Here is a 17980-nt window from a genome sequence, read left to right as displayed (position 1 = left end):
CATGGCGGATATAGAAATAAGAAATGTAATAACTTCAAGTACACACACATATTACAATTTTTTTTACTTCCGACCGACCGTTTCCTAAAATAGTGCAAGTTTAAAAAATTATGAATTATTTGTGGGTTTTAAATGTGAACACTACGTCAGGTGCAATCGATTCTATTAAAAAATCATTTTTAAAACACATTTTCTTTACTTGAATTAGATTTTCCAAAATATAAATATTTTAAGAGTGATGCAGCTTGCTCGAAGCATTGTACGTAATGCAAAACTAGTTTATATACAACAAACTTATAAGAATGCGCGAATATATCGGGAATATAAAAAAGGAAAACTTAATAACAAGCAATATTTTTTTCAAAACGAAATCTTATTTGCTTCTAGCGTTTCTCCTTAACCAAACACTTCGGATTATATTCAAAATAGCGTCTTAGCCTCATAGAATGTAATGTGACGCCGAAATTTCATGATATTTTGGGAATATGGACTCCGATGTGGTTAGTTTGTATATATATATAAGTTTTTCTTTACATGTTGAGCAAGATTTCAGTTTAACTATGGTCAAATTACTAGTAATTAACGTTATATCAATTTATTTCACTAGTCATTTACGACACATATCGGTCAGTCTACGTTAATAAAATTAAATAAAAAGTACTCTCATATTAAGAAGTCCTCTTATTATCATCCATAACATTGGAAACAAATTTAAAGACTGATAGTTTTTGTGTATACACATGAATAAGTTAAATTGGAAGTATTTTTAAAGTCGTCTAACCCCAAATGTTGCAATGTTGTGAGAAAAGAACTGATAGTCATTTCGATGTGCAGCAGTTTTTCACTGAAGAAAGCAGTCAACAAAGCGTTACATAAAAAAGGGAACCTTTGAAAGAAACAGGGCAAAAAGAACATTGTCTTCCAAGAAGTACTGCACTGAAGGAGTAAATTAAAGATTGTCTTTTACAATGTGATTATTTGTATTGAACTATGTAGCACAATATTACTTCCTGAGTATTTATTAGTACCCATTAATTTATCTCATTTAAGTAAGTTCTATGTTTAAAATGCAATGAACACTAATTTTCGTAGAATGTTAATAAACTGTTTCTGCGTGTTATCAGTTTTTCTGTCTCAAAAAAGTGAATTTTTGCGCTACCCATAATAATTTCAGCTGTATCAAAACATATTTGTTTATTAAATGCATTTCTTATTCTGTGTAATTTCCACGGATCCTGCTAATAAATTAATATTGTAATATGTTGTAGATATTTCTAATTAGTATTGCCAATTGTTTTATCGATATAACTATTAGCCTAATCCAACATAGTAATAAAATAAAGTCGATTATTCGCCTTTGACTGAAGTTTCAATAAGAAAATAAACAAACACTTTCCAAACACATCTTTCAAATTTACCACTGACAGCAGTTTTTAAAGCCTGTTTCACGAAACTGTGCATTCCACCACTATGACATTCACCTTCACCGAGGTGAACGATTTATATGACCTTCACCGAGGTGCGCGACTTGACACACAAAAATAAACCGCCTCTTAATCACCTACTAATGCATGCGTCACTGTAACGTCAAATGACAACAACAACCCCAACCTTCTCACTCGACCTGCCTTTATACCACTATCTCAATCCCTTCTCTTGCGCATGCGCCTGTAGATTCCTGACAACCTTGAGACTTCCGCTTATAAAAACCCAAGTTTTGTTGTCGCGCATGCCTATACAAGGCACAAACACGAGGGCGTTTGTTGTGTTGGTAAGTACTACACTCCTCCCTGATCTGATGATCACATAGAGTGCACTCCGGGGGTGGCCTCTGTGATAATCCTTATGGTAAGTAACCGATACTTGCTTGATATCGGTTATTACCATAGTGAGGTTGTAGGATGGACGGAGATTGACGAGAGAGAGAAAACGAACGGGGAAGATCGTGCTCGGTGGATATCAGACTGACCACCACCCCGGATGTCGCCAGGGGCCGTAACTCCTGTGACACCTGTGGTGGTCTCCCTTTATTTGGTAAAGACATTACAATGCTCTCTTTTTTTTTTTTTTTTTTTTAAAGAGTTTATTTTATTATTATTATTTTTTTTTTATATTCATCAAGGAGTTTGTTCATGCGTGGTGTGACTGGAGTGTTTGCGTTGCTGGGTCGGAGGGAAGCATCTGTCAACCTAAGGGAAAGAAAATAATAATTATGCATTATTATGTACAGGGGTATTTGTAGCATTTAGCAATCAAATCTTTTGGGTGACCGTCTTGTGCGGCCTGAGCGTCTGAGGTTTGAAGAGTGTTGTCCCTGTTTTCTTTAGATTTTGGTGATGCTGTCACATGCATGTGCCCCTCATCTTCAGATGAAGAGTATTCATGTGGGTCATGTGTGAGGTTTCTTAGTAGCTTAGGGATTTTTTTGAAGAAGCTGGCATTTCTTGTAATTTGGCTGTCCTTGTGTGTGGCAGTAATCATGGATCCCTTTTTTTTTGTTATGGTTAATGGGTTAGGTTGATAGGGGGTGTGTGCCTTTGAAGTGTGGTCGCTTTTTACAACGACGGTGTCACCCACACTCAGATTATTGGGCTTTACATATACTTTTCTGTCAGCATATTTCTTTATTGTTTTCTTGGCTTGAGTGTCACGTATCCTAATGCTATGGTCTCCAGCTATAGGTGCAACTAGGTGTGGCAGGCGGTTTTTTATGGTCCGGCCAAATAGAATTGAGGCTGGGGAAACACCGGTGGTGCAGTGCGGTGTCGTTCGGTAATCTAACATGAATTTGAATAGCTCCTGCTTCCAGCTTTGGCCTTTGATTAAGGCGGCTTTGATGGATTTTTTTACAGTGCGCATGAAGCGTTCTGTTTCAGCATTGGCCTGGGGCCATAGAGGTGTTATCTTCCTGTGTCTGAAACCGGTGACGGAGGCGTAGGTTTTAAAATCATGGCTGTTGAATGGTGGGCCATTGTCTGTTTTGAGGGATACTGGTACCCCGAATTCGGCAAATATCTTGTCTAAACGGGGTATGACCGAGTTTGTTGAGATAGAGTCCAGGATATCGACAACAACGTAGCGTGAGTACTCGTCTGTGACAACAAGAAGATATTTCCCATTCTGGAGATGTCCAAAGTCAGCACTAACCTCTGTCCATGGGGCTGCTGGTAGTGGGGACATTTTCTGCGGCTCCCTTGCCGTTTTGTGAGTGCTGATCTGACAGGTGTGACAGTTCCTGATGTTTTCTTCTACTAAAGGCTGCATGTTTTTAAACCAGACTTTTTCCCGGAGGAGGGCCGTGGATTTCACGACGCCTTGATGGCCAGCATGGGCTATTTTGGCAGCTCTGTTTTGTAGGGTCTCAGGTAGCACTATCCGGCGCCCTTTCAGAATGATACTGTCCTCATGTGCTAGTGATAGTTCATCACGGTTGGCATGTAGGGTGAGAAACGTGGCTTTGTTTATGCCGTCATTGGCACCTTGCCATTTGTTGGTGAGGATGGCTTGAATGACTGCAGTGAGCGTCTTGTCTTTCGCAGTTTCCATTGCAACTTCATCAATTGTCATTGCTTTGGGGGTCGACGTTGAGAGAATATAGTTTATATACTCCTCCGCTATTTTCTGCTCCCTGTTGCTTGGTGGTAGATGTACTGGATGGCGGCTGAGATAGTCGGCTGGGTTGTCATGACCTGGTCGGTATGTGACAGTCATATTGTATGGCTGTGTTCTCAAAACCCAACGTTCAATGCGCGCAGATAGTTGGGAGCGGGTGTTATTAAAGATCGATGTTAAGGGCTTATGATCTGTATGAACAGTGAATGGGGCCCCAAAGATATATATGTGAAAGTGTTCACATGCCCACGTGATGGCGAGGGCCTCCCGCTCTGTTTGAGAGTATCTTTGTTCAACTGTGGATAGTGCTCGGCTTGCAAATTGTACTACCCGCCCATCTTGTGATAGTACAGCAGATATGCCTACAATACTGGCATCGGTATATATCTCAGTATGTTTATTAGGGTCGAAGTAGGCAAGTGAGCATGCTTTGCTCAAGGCCTCCTTGAGGTTTTTTAAACATTCAGTGTGGGGCTCAGTCCAGGACCACTGAGTGTTTTTTTTTGTTAACTGACGCAGTTCATGAGTCAGGGTTGCGTAGTCTGGAATGAATTGTGCACCGCAAAAGTTGGTCATCCCCAACAAACTTCTGACTTCTGATGCGTTTTGGGGGTCTGGTAATTCGAGGATTGTTTTTATTTTAAGGTTACTTGGGCTGATGCCTTCATTACCGAATGTGTGTCCAAGGAATTCCAATGACCTCTTGTTGTATTCACATTTGCTGCTATTCAGTGTTAGGCCTTTTTCGCGTAGTCGTTGAAATACTTTCTGGAGATTTCTGTCATGGTCTTGCTGGTCCAATCCAAAGCAAAGAATGTCATCACTGATGTTGATGGCTCCCTCAATCCCTGCGAGTGCCTGGCTAATCTCTTCCTGAAATATTTCGCTGGCGGAGTTGAAACCGAAAAATAGTCTTTTGTATCTATATAGGCCCAGGTGTGTTGCGAACGTGGTAATGTATCGGGATTCTTCAGCTAGTTCCAACTGGTTGTAGCCCTGATTGAGGTCTAACTTGCTAAAGACACTGGCTCCCGATAGAATGGCCTTCAGCTCATCAAGTGTGGGGGTAGGGTGACGTTCCTTTTTGATAGCTTTGTTTGCCGCTCTCATATCAATGCAAACTCTGATTTTACTTTGGTCTTTCTTAGGTACCACCACAATAGGGGATACCCACGGGGTTGGTCCTTCCGCTTTTTCAATCACCCCCAGTTTCTCGTCTTTCTGTATTAGCTCTTCTATGTCCTTCCTTACATGAAAGGGGACTCTGCGGTATCTCTAAGTGATGGGTGGTATATTTTCATCTATGTGCAGATGGACTTTTTTCTCTTTAAGTTTACCTAAGCCATTGAATAGGTCTGCATAGTCCTCCAAAAGCTTAAGAGTTGTCTGCGGGATTTGTGTGTCAGAGTTGCTGATGTGGTTAACTGGGAGCTTTTTTGCTGATAAAAGTTTAAGCTTTTCACATGTTTCCCAGCCAATGATAGGTTTTTCTGGGCTTTTTATTACATGTATGTTAGCTTGGCAGGAGATGCCCCCAAACTCTAGGAGGATCCTAAATTGGCCTAGAACTGGAGTAGTTTGCTTGACACCAAATCCAGATATCACAGTTTTTGTCGGTCGGAGACATGGTGTCGGTTTTAAACACTTGAAATCTGCTTCAGACAAAATGTTGATAGTGGCTCCTGAGTCGGCTAACACATTGAACGTTTGGTGGCTATTGCCAAAAGATATATCAAAACAGGGAAGGTTTTTCATCTTACCTGTATGAAACACATATTCTGTGTCACTGCCGCTGGTTGAATCCTGCTGGTTGTCCTCGATGCAGTTCACCGGTCGGCGGCTGGTTTGGACTTGTGGACGTGGAGGACGATTTGTTCTATATTGTCTGTCCTCGTCGTTCATTTTCCTAAAACAAACAGAGGCGAAGTGTCCCCATCTCCGGCAATAAGTGCATTGGCTCTGGAATGCTGGGCAAGACGTTGGTCCTCGTTCATGTGGATATTTTCCGTTGCAATTCCTGCACTGAATTTGCCGGGGACAGCCACGTGTCTGTCGCTGTCCATACGTGACTTTGTTTACTACTGCAGTAGTAGTTTGTATTGTCGTGTCCTCTAAGCACATTTGTTGTAGGTGTGCTGTTATTGTTTCCATCATCCTGGCATAATTTATCAAGTCGTGTAGTGACATGTTAGAATTTATTAAATCCTTTTGCCGGACTTTTTCTGATGAACAGCCTGTTATCAGTTAAGACTTTATCTCGGCGTTTGCGTCTGCAAAGTGACATGTAGCTGCTGCTTCTTTCAATTTCCGGTAGAAGTCCTCTACATTCGGCGTGGTTTGTTTGATGTTACGGAATACAAATCGTTATTTTGGGGGTTGAAATGAGCCTGTACAGCCGAGACGAGTTTGTCGAAGTGGGTTTCGTTTTCTCCTGGTGTGGTCTGTTCGGCTGGTAATTCGTCAATGAGGTCGTTCATCGCCTCACCAACAAGCGTTAGCAAAATTGCTTTTTGTCTTTTATCGCTCTCTATGTCGTGGGCGATAAAATAGTTCCTCAATCTGCTAATGTATTTCGTCCATCTTGCTGCTTTGGCTTCTGACTCGCAGTCGAATTCCGAGTAGTGAGGTAGGGCAGCCATGTTTGTTTTGCAACACGTGTGACTGTTTGTTGTTGTTTTTTTTTTTTCGTGTTTTCTTATGTCTATTTTTGTAAATTACTCTATCCTCGTCGCCAATGTGATAATCCTTATGGTAAGTAACCGATACTTGCTAGATATCGGTTATTACCATAGTGAGGTTGTAGGATGGACGGAGATTGACGAGAGAGAGAAAACGAACGAGGAAGATCGTGCTCGGTGGATATCAGACTGACCACCACCCCGGATGTCGCCAGGGGCCGTAACTCCTGTGACACCCGCGGTGGTCTCCCTTTATTTGGTAAAGACATTACAGCCTCTTAGTTCGTTGGCTTCTGCGAAGGGTGGTATTTACACTCTCGGGTTCAGGTTCTGTTTCTGGTTCTGGTTCTGTGTGAGGTTCTGGTTCTGGTTCTGATCCTGCCTGATCAGACGAACTAAAACTACCACTCTCTTACTCGGTGCCCTCACTCATCAGTAGCTCATCATCTGATGATTCATCGCTCTCTGTAGTTGTGGGATGTACTTCACTAGCCGGGCGAAGATCGCGCACATGGCGTGGGGTTCCATCAAGAAGGACCGACTGCTGGCTGACCACTCCAGATATTCGTCCTCGCTTGAACTTGGTGGTGCACCGGTTTCTAGGGGGTCTAACCCAAACTGGATCCCCTACCTTGTATTTGTTATGACTCTCCTCGTCGATTGGTTGGACAGTGTCAATGCCCTTTATCCTAACACGGTATTTGTGTATGGCATTGGCCGGTGCTGTTGTTAGTGTCTTCCCATCCTTTGGTGTGACGTTATACCAATACGTAGTCTCTGTAATGGTGCATTGTTTTCTGGCAGCAATTCTCTTGATGCTGCGATGGTTCCTCTCAGCAATGCCATTCCCTGATGGCACATGGGCACATCGCAGTCGTAGTCGGACACCCCACTCATTCAACTGCCGAACTTAGTGGCTACAAAAAGCAGCATCGTTGTCCGTCAATATCTCTTCCGGCGCACCTCGCTCAGAAAAGATAGATGACAGTTGGCGGACAACATTCACTGAGTCCTGCCTGGTCATTTGCCGCCACACCGCAAAACGAGTGGGTCCACAGTCGATAAGGGTTAGAAAGGGCTTACCACTGTAATGGATAATATCCATCGCTAATCGTTGCCACACATGCTCAACTTCCAATCGCCCCTTCTGCCATTGCTCAGGTGCAGGATCGATAGACTGGCAGGCCTCACAGTGCCTGATGATCTGCCTGACATCCGCCCTTGTCACTGCCGGGTCTACACGCCTCGCAAAATACAAAGTTCTTTTGATACCTGGATGTCCACTCTGCACATGAATTCTTTGTATTTGGCATGACCTAATCGCGCCAACTGCGCAAGATCGAGCAGTGAACTCCAAGCCTGTCTTCACAGCTTCATACCATTTGTGAGGCACACGGGTTAGTTGGTCTGCACGATTACAGTGTGATGCCACGAGCGTTACACTCACCGACAGGTCATATTCTGATACCAGACTCTTCAGGGTGTTTAGCCTCCGTCGGATTAACATCTCACTGGCTGCCTTAGTACGGACTCTTGTTCGTCCTGAGAGAGTGTCGGACACCCAGTGGTAGACGCAGAGAGAATCCGTGTACAAGTGTAACTTCTTCGACTGCCATTGCAGTGCCAGATTTAAACCCTTCGCAACAGCATCCAGTTTCGCCAGGTTGATGTGTTGAGCATCATTCACGGGTCGCAGCCAGCATGCGTCTTCAATTACATTTCAACGTTGCTCCAATAACACTCCCAATGCCAAAGAACTAGCGTCAACCGACACATTCACAGTGTCCCCATCGACACACCATTCTCCACGGGCAGGATCCTCCTTGTTAACTCTCTCTAGGGTTTCTGTCGTCATCAGAGTTAGAAGAGCATCATCAGATACATCATCCCAGCCTGTAGTTACTAAACTTGCCCTGCGTTTGATGACGCCCACAGCTGCTTGGAGCCAGCCACACGCTGGTAAGTGACCAATAAGTTTCCCATACAAGGAAAAAATAGTCCACCGCGTAATAACATCAGGGACCGTTGGAATCTCACTGCCACGTCTCCATCGTAAGGTACCGTCTTTCCCGCAGACGTCCAATCCTAATACCCGTGCTCCATCCCTCAGACGTTCAGGATCCTTGCACTCCAACCCGAATTGAGCTAACTTTTCTCTGACGTGCGACGCAGATTGTACGTCTTCATTGACATACACATCATCAATATAGGCCGATGTTGCGTCCTCAGTAGTCTTTTCCTGGGACAACACTGCATTTACGATGGTCTTCATGATTTGCGGTGCCACATTCAGCCCAAAGCCAAGCCGAGTAAGGCAGTATCTCTGACCCCGGAACCACACTGTCTGGAACGGCCACAATGTCTCATCCACTCGCACCTGCAAATAAGCCTTCCGCAAGTCTACTATAGACACATTGGAGCCCTTCTGGCACCATTCTCTCAGCTTGCTGGCGCACACGTCAGCATCGGCAGTGTACGTCTCAATGTATCTATTGAGTTCACGATAGTCCAGCACCGGACGAACTTTTGATTTGTTATGCTGGACTACAGGAATTAAGGGAATCAGACCCTTGGGTGGTCCCAGCTTGTTGGGGTAGGGGATCAGCCATCCATCCTGGATCCATGCCTCAAGTTCCTTCTCGTAATCATTACGGGCCTCGTCGGGTATCGAGTACTCTGCAATGCTATTCTTGAGTTCGGTTGGCGCCCTTCCTTCTGTCCACTTCCACGATGCAGTCCATGCTTTTTGGTGAGGGTTGTAGTCCACCTTAAAATCAGGCCGATCAATGTGAACTGCAGCACACACTGGGGTTTCCAAAAATCGCACAGTCCCATCTCTTCCAATAACCACTCCCCCCAGTGCCTTAATAGCATCATATCCCAATAGTACATCGAATCTCAGCAAATCCCCTCGCATCACCAGCACATTAATGTTTGCGGCCACACCAGAGTCTGTGTGGACTTTGACAGTTCCGGCTCCACTTGCGTATTTCCACCTATTGTGGTTACTTTGATGTTCTGCTTTGTCCAGTTTCGACACAACTTGGCACTCATGATGGTGTGTGAGCACCCGGAGTCGAGAAGAGCTGAACAAAGCACTTGGTCCACGTACACATTTATTGTCGGTTGCGCCTCAATTAAATCTTGTCCGGGGAACAGGGCGGCGCTGACGTCCTGCCCCCTGATGCATTTCTCGCACAATTTTGGGATAAATGTCCATAGCTACCACATTGGAAACAGCGCGTGTTAGTACAATTTCTTGCGATATGGCCTCGCTGGCCACAGCAGAAACATCTCCCATTGATCGTGGGTCTCAAACTGGGACACTTTTCAGCATTAGTCTTGGCTGCCTCTGCCATCATTACAACCGGTTCCCTCAGGTCCTCCTCATCTCTGATAATGGCTTGAGCGCGTTCTAACAAATGTTCCATGGGCGTTACAGATATGCTGGTGGAAGCCCTCAACAGTTGCTTAACATGGGTGGGAAGGCCGGCCACAAACGCATACGCTAGTGTTTGCTCTGACACTCCATTGCCAAATAGAACTGCAAGTTTCTTCAGCTCCGCGAAGAAGACGTCCACGGTTTCTCCTGGCATGAGCTTCCTAGTGGCAAATGTTTTGTAGGCCATACAGGGATCCATGGCAAATGCCTTGTATAAAGCATTTTTTATACAGGTAATATCAGCCTTCTCCACAGCACTCAGTTGCTGATATACACTTAGGACGCCTCCAGCCAATCTTAGGGGAATCACGGTATGCACCCCCTTTACTTCACAGAGGTTGCAGGTCAGCTCAACTCTTTCGACCCAGTCGACAACAGAAGTGGATCCGTCGAATTCGGGTATCAGTTTTAAATCAAACTTTGCCCCAGCCATAGTTGTCCAGGAAAAGAGACAAAATGAAATAGCCGAAATAGCTTATGACCTTCACCTTCACCGAGGTGAACGATTTATATGACCTTCACCGAGGTGCGCGACTTGACACACAAAAATAAACCGCCTCTTAATCACCTGCTAATGCATGCGTCACTGTAACGTCAAATGACAACAACAACCCCAACCTTCTCACTCGACCTGCCTTTATACCACTATCTCAATCCCTTCTCTTGCACATGCGCCTGTAGATTCCTGACAACCTCGAGACTTCCGCTTATAAAAACCCAAGTTTTGTTGTCGCGCATGCCTATACAAGGCACAAACACGAGGGCGTTTGTTGTGTTGGTAAGTACTACAACCACCGTTAAAATTATTACATTTATTCCAAACAAATTGCTTTTCCCAAATACATAATCCCACACAGTGGGTATCAAACAGTTTCACTCTCTCTATTTACTCATTTCACTCCATTCACATTACTAGGTGTCTTTAATTTGCACGTATAATTATTTTTAAGACGACTTTTATTACTATTTGCTCATTTCACATTCACATGACCGGGTTACTTTATTAATAGGTAATTATTTTTAAAATACCATTTATTATTTCATTTTTTTAAATACTAATTCCAACATACTATACTAAATTTCCCGCATTCACTTATTTCTTAATTTGCGTCTTGAATGTAGTCTAAGCATAAGGGAATATTGGAATGGTTGAATTTCAGGATTTACATCTGACTATTAATGATAATTTTAACCATTTTTCAGAATGCTTGAATACATTACCGAACACTGGTTTCTACACTCATCGTAAATAAATTTTACTTTAATTACTTATATATTTATTGAGTGAATATCGGTTTCGTTTTCATAAATTAAAGAAACAGTATCAGACATACGTTTTCGGTCAAAACTAGGTAATCACTACGAAAATTGAACAACATTTCTGTTGACGTTTATCTACAAACTTAAACTGTATTCATTCGAGCGATTTAAAATATTTTATTTGAAACAAAACATTGTTATTTTCTACTGGTTTTGTTAAAATAATAAAAATATTTATACCAGAAAAAAAAAAATAAATGCAGCTGTTACAAGGAAATTGTAATCGAATACTGTAAATCGAGGTGAAGTGGGCCGAAGTAGTTAAATAGGCCATGAATGAATATCCCTATTTTCTTCAGGCGCATTTTTTTTCTGAGAGAACTACTTCCAATTTGGAAATGATACTGATATTTATTATGACCTCGTTGTACAAAATAAATAAAATAAAAATAAAAACTAAAATATGCAAGAGTAAATTAAATCTATACACTTATAAAACTGAGTTTTTTTTTGTCACAGTGACATATAAGTCTACTTTATCTATTTAAAATTATTAAAACGAACTTCTTAATATACTCAGTCATATATATGCGAGACACTTAATGAAGATTAACTAATTTGCATATTCCTTTGAAAACACGAACATTAATTATTCATTTTTATGGTATCTTATTAGTTATCGGTTTCATTTAACTGTTATGATCACTTCTATTTACGCATATTTTCTACATTCTGGATAATTGTGTAGCATTTATGACGAAAAAGCTTTAGCACATGCGTGTATATTGTTATAAGAAAAGACTATATACTCCCTTCTCTTTATGTCATAATAAATGTATGTATTAGTCAAGCAGAGATCCCCATTCCCCAATCCACACCCGTCGAGCAGCGACGATTGAAAACCAAGTCGAAATAGACAACCCACCCCAACCTCTTTTCATTCCACCCACGCAAAGGAAGTCACCGAGACAAGATCCCCGCCCCATCCCATCACCTTGCGAGGAGATGGCGAATGTGAACAGATATAAGCCAGACAGAAACCCCAACCCACACCTATCTCAGAAGGAAACACGTGGACAAAAGACTTGAGCGGGAAATTTAGTTGGGCTGCTCCAAGCAGCGAGTTGAACCCCGACATAGAAAATCGCAGAGGTGAATAAAATACAGCCCACTCAAACCGGATCGCCAACGGACCGAAAAGGGAAATCAACTCAAAGTTTGGATTTACTATGGCTGAATATTATTCTTGGAGATGAATATCTCTCCAATGGAAGACTATATAAACCATGCGTCGGGAATAATGCTGAAAAAAAAATGGTGATGAAGGAAAGAAAGGACATTCACGTTAACAACGCATGCTCAACAGGAATGGATAATCACTAACAGAGCTAAGTATCCTCCAATTTTCATTCTCCCCAATCATTTTAACCCAATGTCGTTATGCTCAAATGTTATTCTTGCTATACATAAATTGACTCTTTGCCATGCGTAAAGAAAGAAACACTCGTCTAGCTGTAAACACTATCAATAATTTCCCCCACTCTTTATCTGTGCCTAAACCTAAACGTAGATTCCATGAACAAAGCTTCTTTCTTAGAACTGCACGCCTGTGGAATTGTCTTCCGTTTTCCTGCTTTCCGGCTGACTACAATATGGTTGTGTTCAAGTCTAAAGTAAATAAGTTCTTGATGAGCCGTTCCATATAAGTTATTAAATTTACCAAATTTTCATTACTAATGATTACTATATTGACCAATTTCTACTGTACACTCTTTAACCCTTATCCTTGAGTGGCCTCTGGGCCTTGATAATGTGGTGATGCCTTTGTAAAAAAAAAAAAAAAAAAAAAAACATTACTGTCTGATTCTGAGTAATAACTGTGACTCGATTTTCGTTCAAAAAAAGGGGGGGGGAAGAGACAATACATTTCCATGAATAAACCTTCTTATTGCTCGTCCCCCTCCTTATCTCAATACGTAATGTTGTCTGCACCCCTATTTGCATTATTGTTGTTTTATCTTTTTTTGCATTCACCTGTATTACACTCATGTAAATAAATCAATGTATTTCTAGTACATTCATATCTGATTGTGTCATTGTCATTCTTATTGTCTTATTCTAATTATTAACCCTGAATGTCATTAAGGTGTTTTGTGACGATAATGCTAGTTCGAACTTTGGCAAGTGCCATTTGGTTGTGATATCATTACAACCGGCACACTGCATGTCTTCTTTTATCTTACAACGTGCGTTTGGGAGGAGAATTTCCCCTTGAAATTCCTAACCTCGGTCTACCGCCACGTGGGATTTCCATCTGGAATCCCAATATACATTAAACCCCTGGGTTAGTCCCAAAAATCGTTATATATATATATATATATATATATATATATATATATATATATATATATATATATATAATCTTGTCTGTATGTGGGTGGAACGGTCTCTATTAGATTCCTCTCTGATTTTTTGGTCTACTGACTTGAAACTTGATATAAACGGAATTTGGACATGTGGAACAATTTCGATTTTTTTTAGCTGGTGTAACCTAGCGCGTATGGCATACGTCTGAGAAAATCAGCAGCAGTCGTAGAATAGCTGACGAGCAAAATTATAAGCAGCATCAACTGTCTTAGCACATATGCAAATTAAGCATGTGTGCATGCGCTGATGTCACGAAAAGAAGAGAGGAAAAGGAAATAAAAATACAGCACATGGTTGAGCAAAGAAAATGGCTGGAGATGTTTGACTCGTGTGCGGAGATAAAAAAATGCGCTGCGAGGTCAGTGAAATGTGTTGTCGGAAATGACTGGAATCAATGCTTTTTGTATTCACCTAAAAAAAGAAAAAATGCTGAGTCGTATTTTATGTCTTTTCTTGTTTGTTTGTTCCTGCGATTGTACCTGCCAATGTGTGGGTCCGAAAGGTTTGATTTGTGGCAACACGGTTAAAATGTAACTGCCACATTACACCAGTAAAAATAGCTGCTAAAGAGTCAAAAATTAAAAAAAAAAGTTGACCATGGCAGCAGTAAGTCGACTAAACCTGTTACTTTTGCGCATGCGAAAGTATACATTCATAGTTTGAAGTCGCTTAATTGACAACCTTTCTTATCCATTTGCTGATAGATCAAACGGTAAAAACTGAAGGAGGGCGCTAAATATTTTGGTTTCAATTTTAGCTTATGACCCTCAAGTCATATATATTTTTTAACTTTTGAAATCTAATATATAAAAGGCTATATTTCTGGTTGTCTGTGTCTGTCTCCATATTTTCAAACTCTATCTCCCTCGAAACTAAAAGTTGCAGAGCGGCGCTAAGGGCCTCAAATGATTGGATTTTTTACGGACCGTTCTTTTATGGGTCGTTAGTTAAATAGTTTTTAAGGGATCAAAAATGGGTCAAACTTGAAAAAAAAATGCTAAACATTTTGTACATTCATCTTAGTTTATATTTTTTTAAATTTTTAATCTGTTCATATGCGTGCACGTTGGTACAACGGGTAACATCACCAGCTTTGTGTGCTAAAGTTTCGGTTTCGATTCTAGCTCATCGCACCCCAAAACTTTTTTTTTACTTTTGAAATCACGACTCTATAATAATATTTACGAAATTTGGACAAATTCAAATACCATATTTAAGCGTATTTTATTATCGGGCAAATCCACCCTCCCCCACCTTCGCTAATTTTTAATATAGATGGCCCAACTCATCTATTCTTTTTTTCAAGATACATAAAATCAGTCATCAAACTGAGTGCATTTTACTACTAAAAAGTCTTTTAATAATATTTGTAAAAACAAATAAACAAATTTCATTTTATTTTTTGTCAGAAAAAAATAAATAAATAAAAAATACATTTCCAAGAAAAAGAAAAAATGATTTTATCATTTAATAAATATTTTTCTAACATTTCTTGGTTTTCAAAGATTTTCAGTTTTAACATTACGAAATGTTTCCTACGATGTGAAACACACTACTAATTAAAAAAAACATTTGATTCCGTTTTTTTTTTATGTCTGTTCTTTTACTTTTAAAAGGAGAACTAAAGTTTCTCTTATTTAAAACTTCTGCTTTTTTTGTTGTTTGTTTTATTAATTTTCAAAATAGAATTCAAAATATATTTTTGAATTCAAAATTATATTTTTTTAATAAAAAAAAAGCTGGATTTATCGTTTGCCATTTAAGAGAGAAAAGATTATCAAAAGAGATAAATTCTTTAATGACATTAAAGTATTGTTTCGATAATATTTTCTCTATTAAACAAAAGTCGGTGCTTCTACACTTTATTGCCGAAATTGGAGACGCCATTTTATTTCACGCACCTGTGTCCAAATCCAGGGGAGAAATCATTACATTATAAACTATGGCCGAAGCATGAAATAAATAACAAATAAATAAATAAATAAATAAATAAATAAACTGGAGAACGATTGTTCCGGAAAGAGAAAGAATAAATTTATTTTCAATAAATGTTTTTCCAATTTTTGATAAATTTTTATACAATAAATGTTTTGGTTTTGTTTTGGTTTTCAAATGGCGCTCGCCCAGTTTAAACCATTATGAATATGTCATTTCATTTTCTGTTTTTAATAATAAAAAAAAATGTTCCATGAAAAACTTTCCCGTTCTCATTAATTAAATCGAAACATTTCCAATTAAACAATTACGGATATCTTTCCGGAAGTTTAATTTTTTTGTTATTTATTTCATGCTTCAACCATAGTTTAATATAATGATTTCTCCCCTAAATTTGGACAGCAGGTACGTGAAATAAAATGGCGTCTCCAATTTCGGCAATAAAGTGTAGAAGCATCCAAAAGTCATAGTAAAAAATCGGAATATAAATTAAACTAATAAAAAAATTACATTTCTGAATTTTTTAGATGAGGATTAATTATTCGTATTATTTGGAATCTTCGAACTACTGTTCTCATTTTGAGCGTTATTTACACAACATCTTAGTCGATGTAAACTTCAGCCTTCTTTTCTTCAGGTGTATCTTGTCGAACTCGAAAATCTTTCTGTCGAACTCGAGAATCTTTCCGTCAAACTCGAGAATCTTTCCGTCGAACTCGAAAATCTTTCCGTCGAACTCGAGAATCTTTCCGTCGAACTCGAGAATCTTTCCGTCGAACTCGGAATCTTTTTGTCGAACTCGTGAATCTGCACGGAATTTCAAACGGAACCCTTTATTTAATCCATGGTGTGTGCGTGTGTGGGGGGAGTAGCATGCTCTCATTCTGCCAGCCAAGTTTCATCAAGTATTCTACCTAAATTTCCAGAGTCCTTGGCGTAGTGGATAGAGCTCTTGGTGAAATTCAGTTGTAAAATATACATTCCGGAAGGTTAAAGGTTCAATTCTCAGTATGGGTAAAAAATGTATGTGCTAATTACTTAGGACTTCTATCAAATCATGACTGACCAAATGAGAACATGTTATCCCTGTAGATTAAGTAAAGAGATCCGTCCGAAATTCCATGCAGATTCCAGGCTTCAATAAGATACACCTGAAGTCAGTCAACGGTTACATCGACCGAAACGTTGTGAAAATAACATGCAAGAGTAGTCTAAATCAGGATTTCCCAAAGTGGGATCCACGGAGCCCCAGGGCTCCGTAAGTGAGGCCGAGGGGCTCCGGAAGCCATTTATTAAAGAGGACCAAATACTTAATGTGAAAAAACTAAATGTTAAACAACAGTTGCACTTTAATAATTAGATTTTTTTAAATTCCGAATTAGTTATTTCATATTTATTTTAGAAATAATCTTGTTAGTGCTCCGTGAAAAACCTTTGCCCTTCGCAGGGGCTCCATGATGTCCTAAAGTTTAGGGAAACCCTAATCTAAATAATACAAATAAAACAAATGAATAATAATTATTATTTTACTTTTTCATTTGGATGCTCATCGACATTCTTACATAAAAAAAAAAAATAAACTATACCTTTAGATTCCTTTTATATTTGTATTCCTTTTTTCCGGCTCGTAATTCATCGACCTCTAATCTAAAGCATTTCCAACAAATAAAGGTTGGCCGTAAAAGCAAAACTCACTTAGGAATTTCGATTTTGAAACTGCAAATTTGCAATGCAATACTTTTTGCTTAACTGCGTTTCTTTCGTAATTGTGACGTAATGAATAACACGTAATAATGCTCGAAATCACACAACGTTCATTTTACATGGTCACATGATTTTACGCTCCAGACAAGACATGGAATGACTTGATGTAATAATAAATTGACAATAATGAGAAATGCATAATAAAGAAAAAAGTGAGAGGAAGTTAGAATTGTGACGTGGTCCCCAACTTTGGTAGAGGCCATTTGGAGCATCTTTGAATAGAGCCAAGAACCACACCGATATGTAATATGAATTGGGGTAAAAAGTTATTGTTTTAGCGAAAGAAGAAAATAAATCATAATAAGATAGAAATAAAATGAAACAGTAAAATAATGGAGGGAATCACTAGGTAGCGAATGCTACCTAAAACGTAAACAGAGTTTTATAAAAATAAAATCACCAGGTAGCCACGTAAACAGTTTTATGAAGAAGAAATTGAGAAAAACGAAATTTTATAGCAAAACATTTATTACAAGTAAAAGAATATTAAATTTATTTTTCAGTAATAAAAATGTTATAGTTCAAAATGTTTATTGTGTGAATGTGTGCGTATTTGAGTATTTGTCAGCGTAGTGTTGTGTATGTGAGCGCGTTATTTTTGTTCTTGTAGTCTGTATATATGTGTGTACAAGCGATGAAGCTGGTATGTGAGTAACGGAGTCCTTTCGTCTTGTCATCTCCGCGCAAACGCCAGAATGGGGTGTTGAGTTCCTTTCTTTTGGCCGATTGTTCAAATCTGAATCTCATTTAAACGATGTTTTCAACTTCGCACTGACTTATTACTTTCACGAATAGGTGTTTCATTTTTTGGTTTGGAACAATTTCAATTGGTTTAAAATTATTTGATTTAACACGTTCGCGT

General features: G+C 39.7%; 1 protein-coding gene across 1 annotated transcript in view; it reads right to left on the bottom strand.

The window, feature by feature from the left end:
- LOC145293676 (CD9 antigen-like) overlaps nt 1-17062 on the bottom strand; it is an 89243-nt gene extending 72181 nt beyond the window's left edge. Inside the window, exon 1 of the mRNA XM_080140055.1 lies at nt 16941-17062. The gene's annotated coding sequence lies outside the window, so the exon portion shown is untranslated. The remainder of the gene's footprint in view (nt 1-16940) is intronic.
- Between the last annotated feature and the right edge of the window lie 918 nt (nt 17063-17980).

This window comes from Euprymna scolopes, chromosome 15 (assembly GCF_053919585.1).
Source record: "Euprymna scolopes isolate OS-2025 chromosome 15, ASM5391958v1, whole genome shotgun sequence".
Taxonomy (NCBI): Eukaryota; Metazoa; Mollusca; class Cephalopoda; order Sepiida; family Sepiolidae; genus Euprymna; species Euprymna scolopes.
This window is presented reverse-complemented; position numbering and strand designations above follow the sequence as displayed.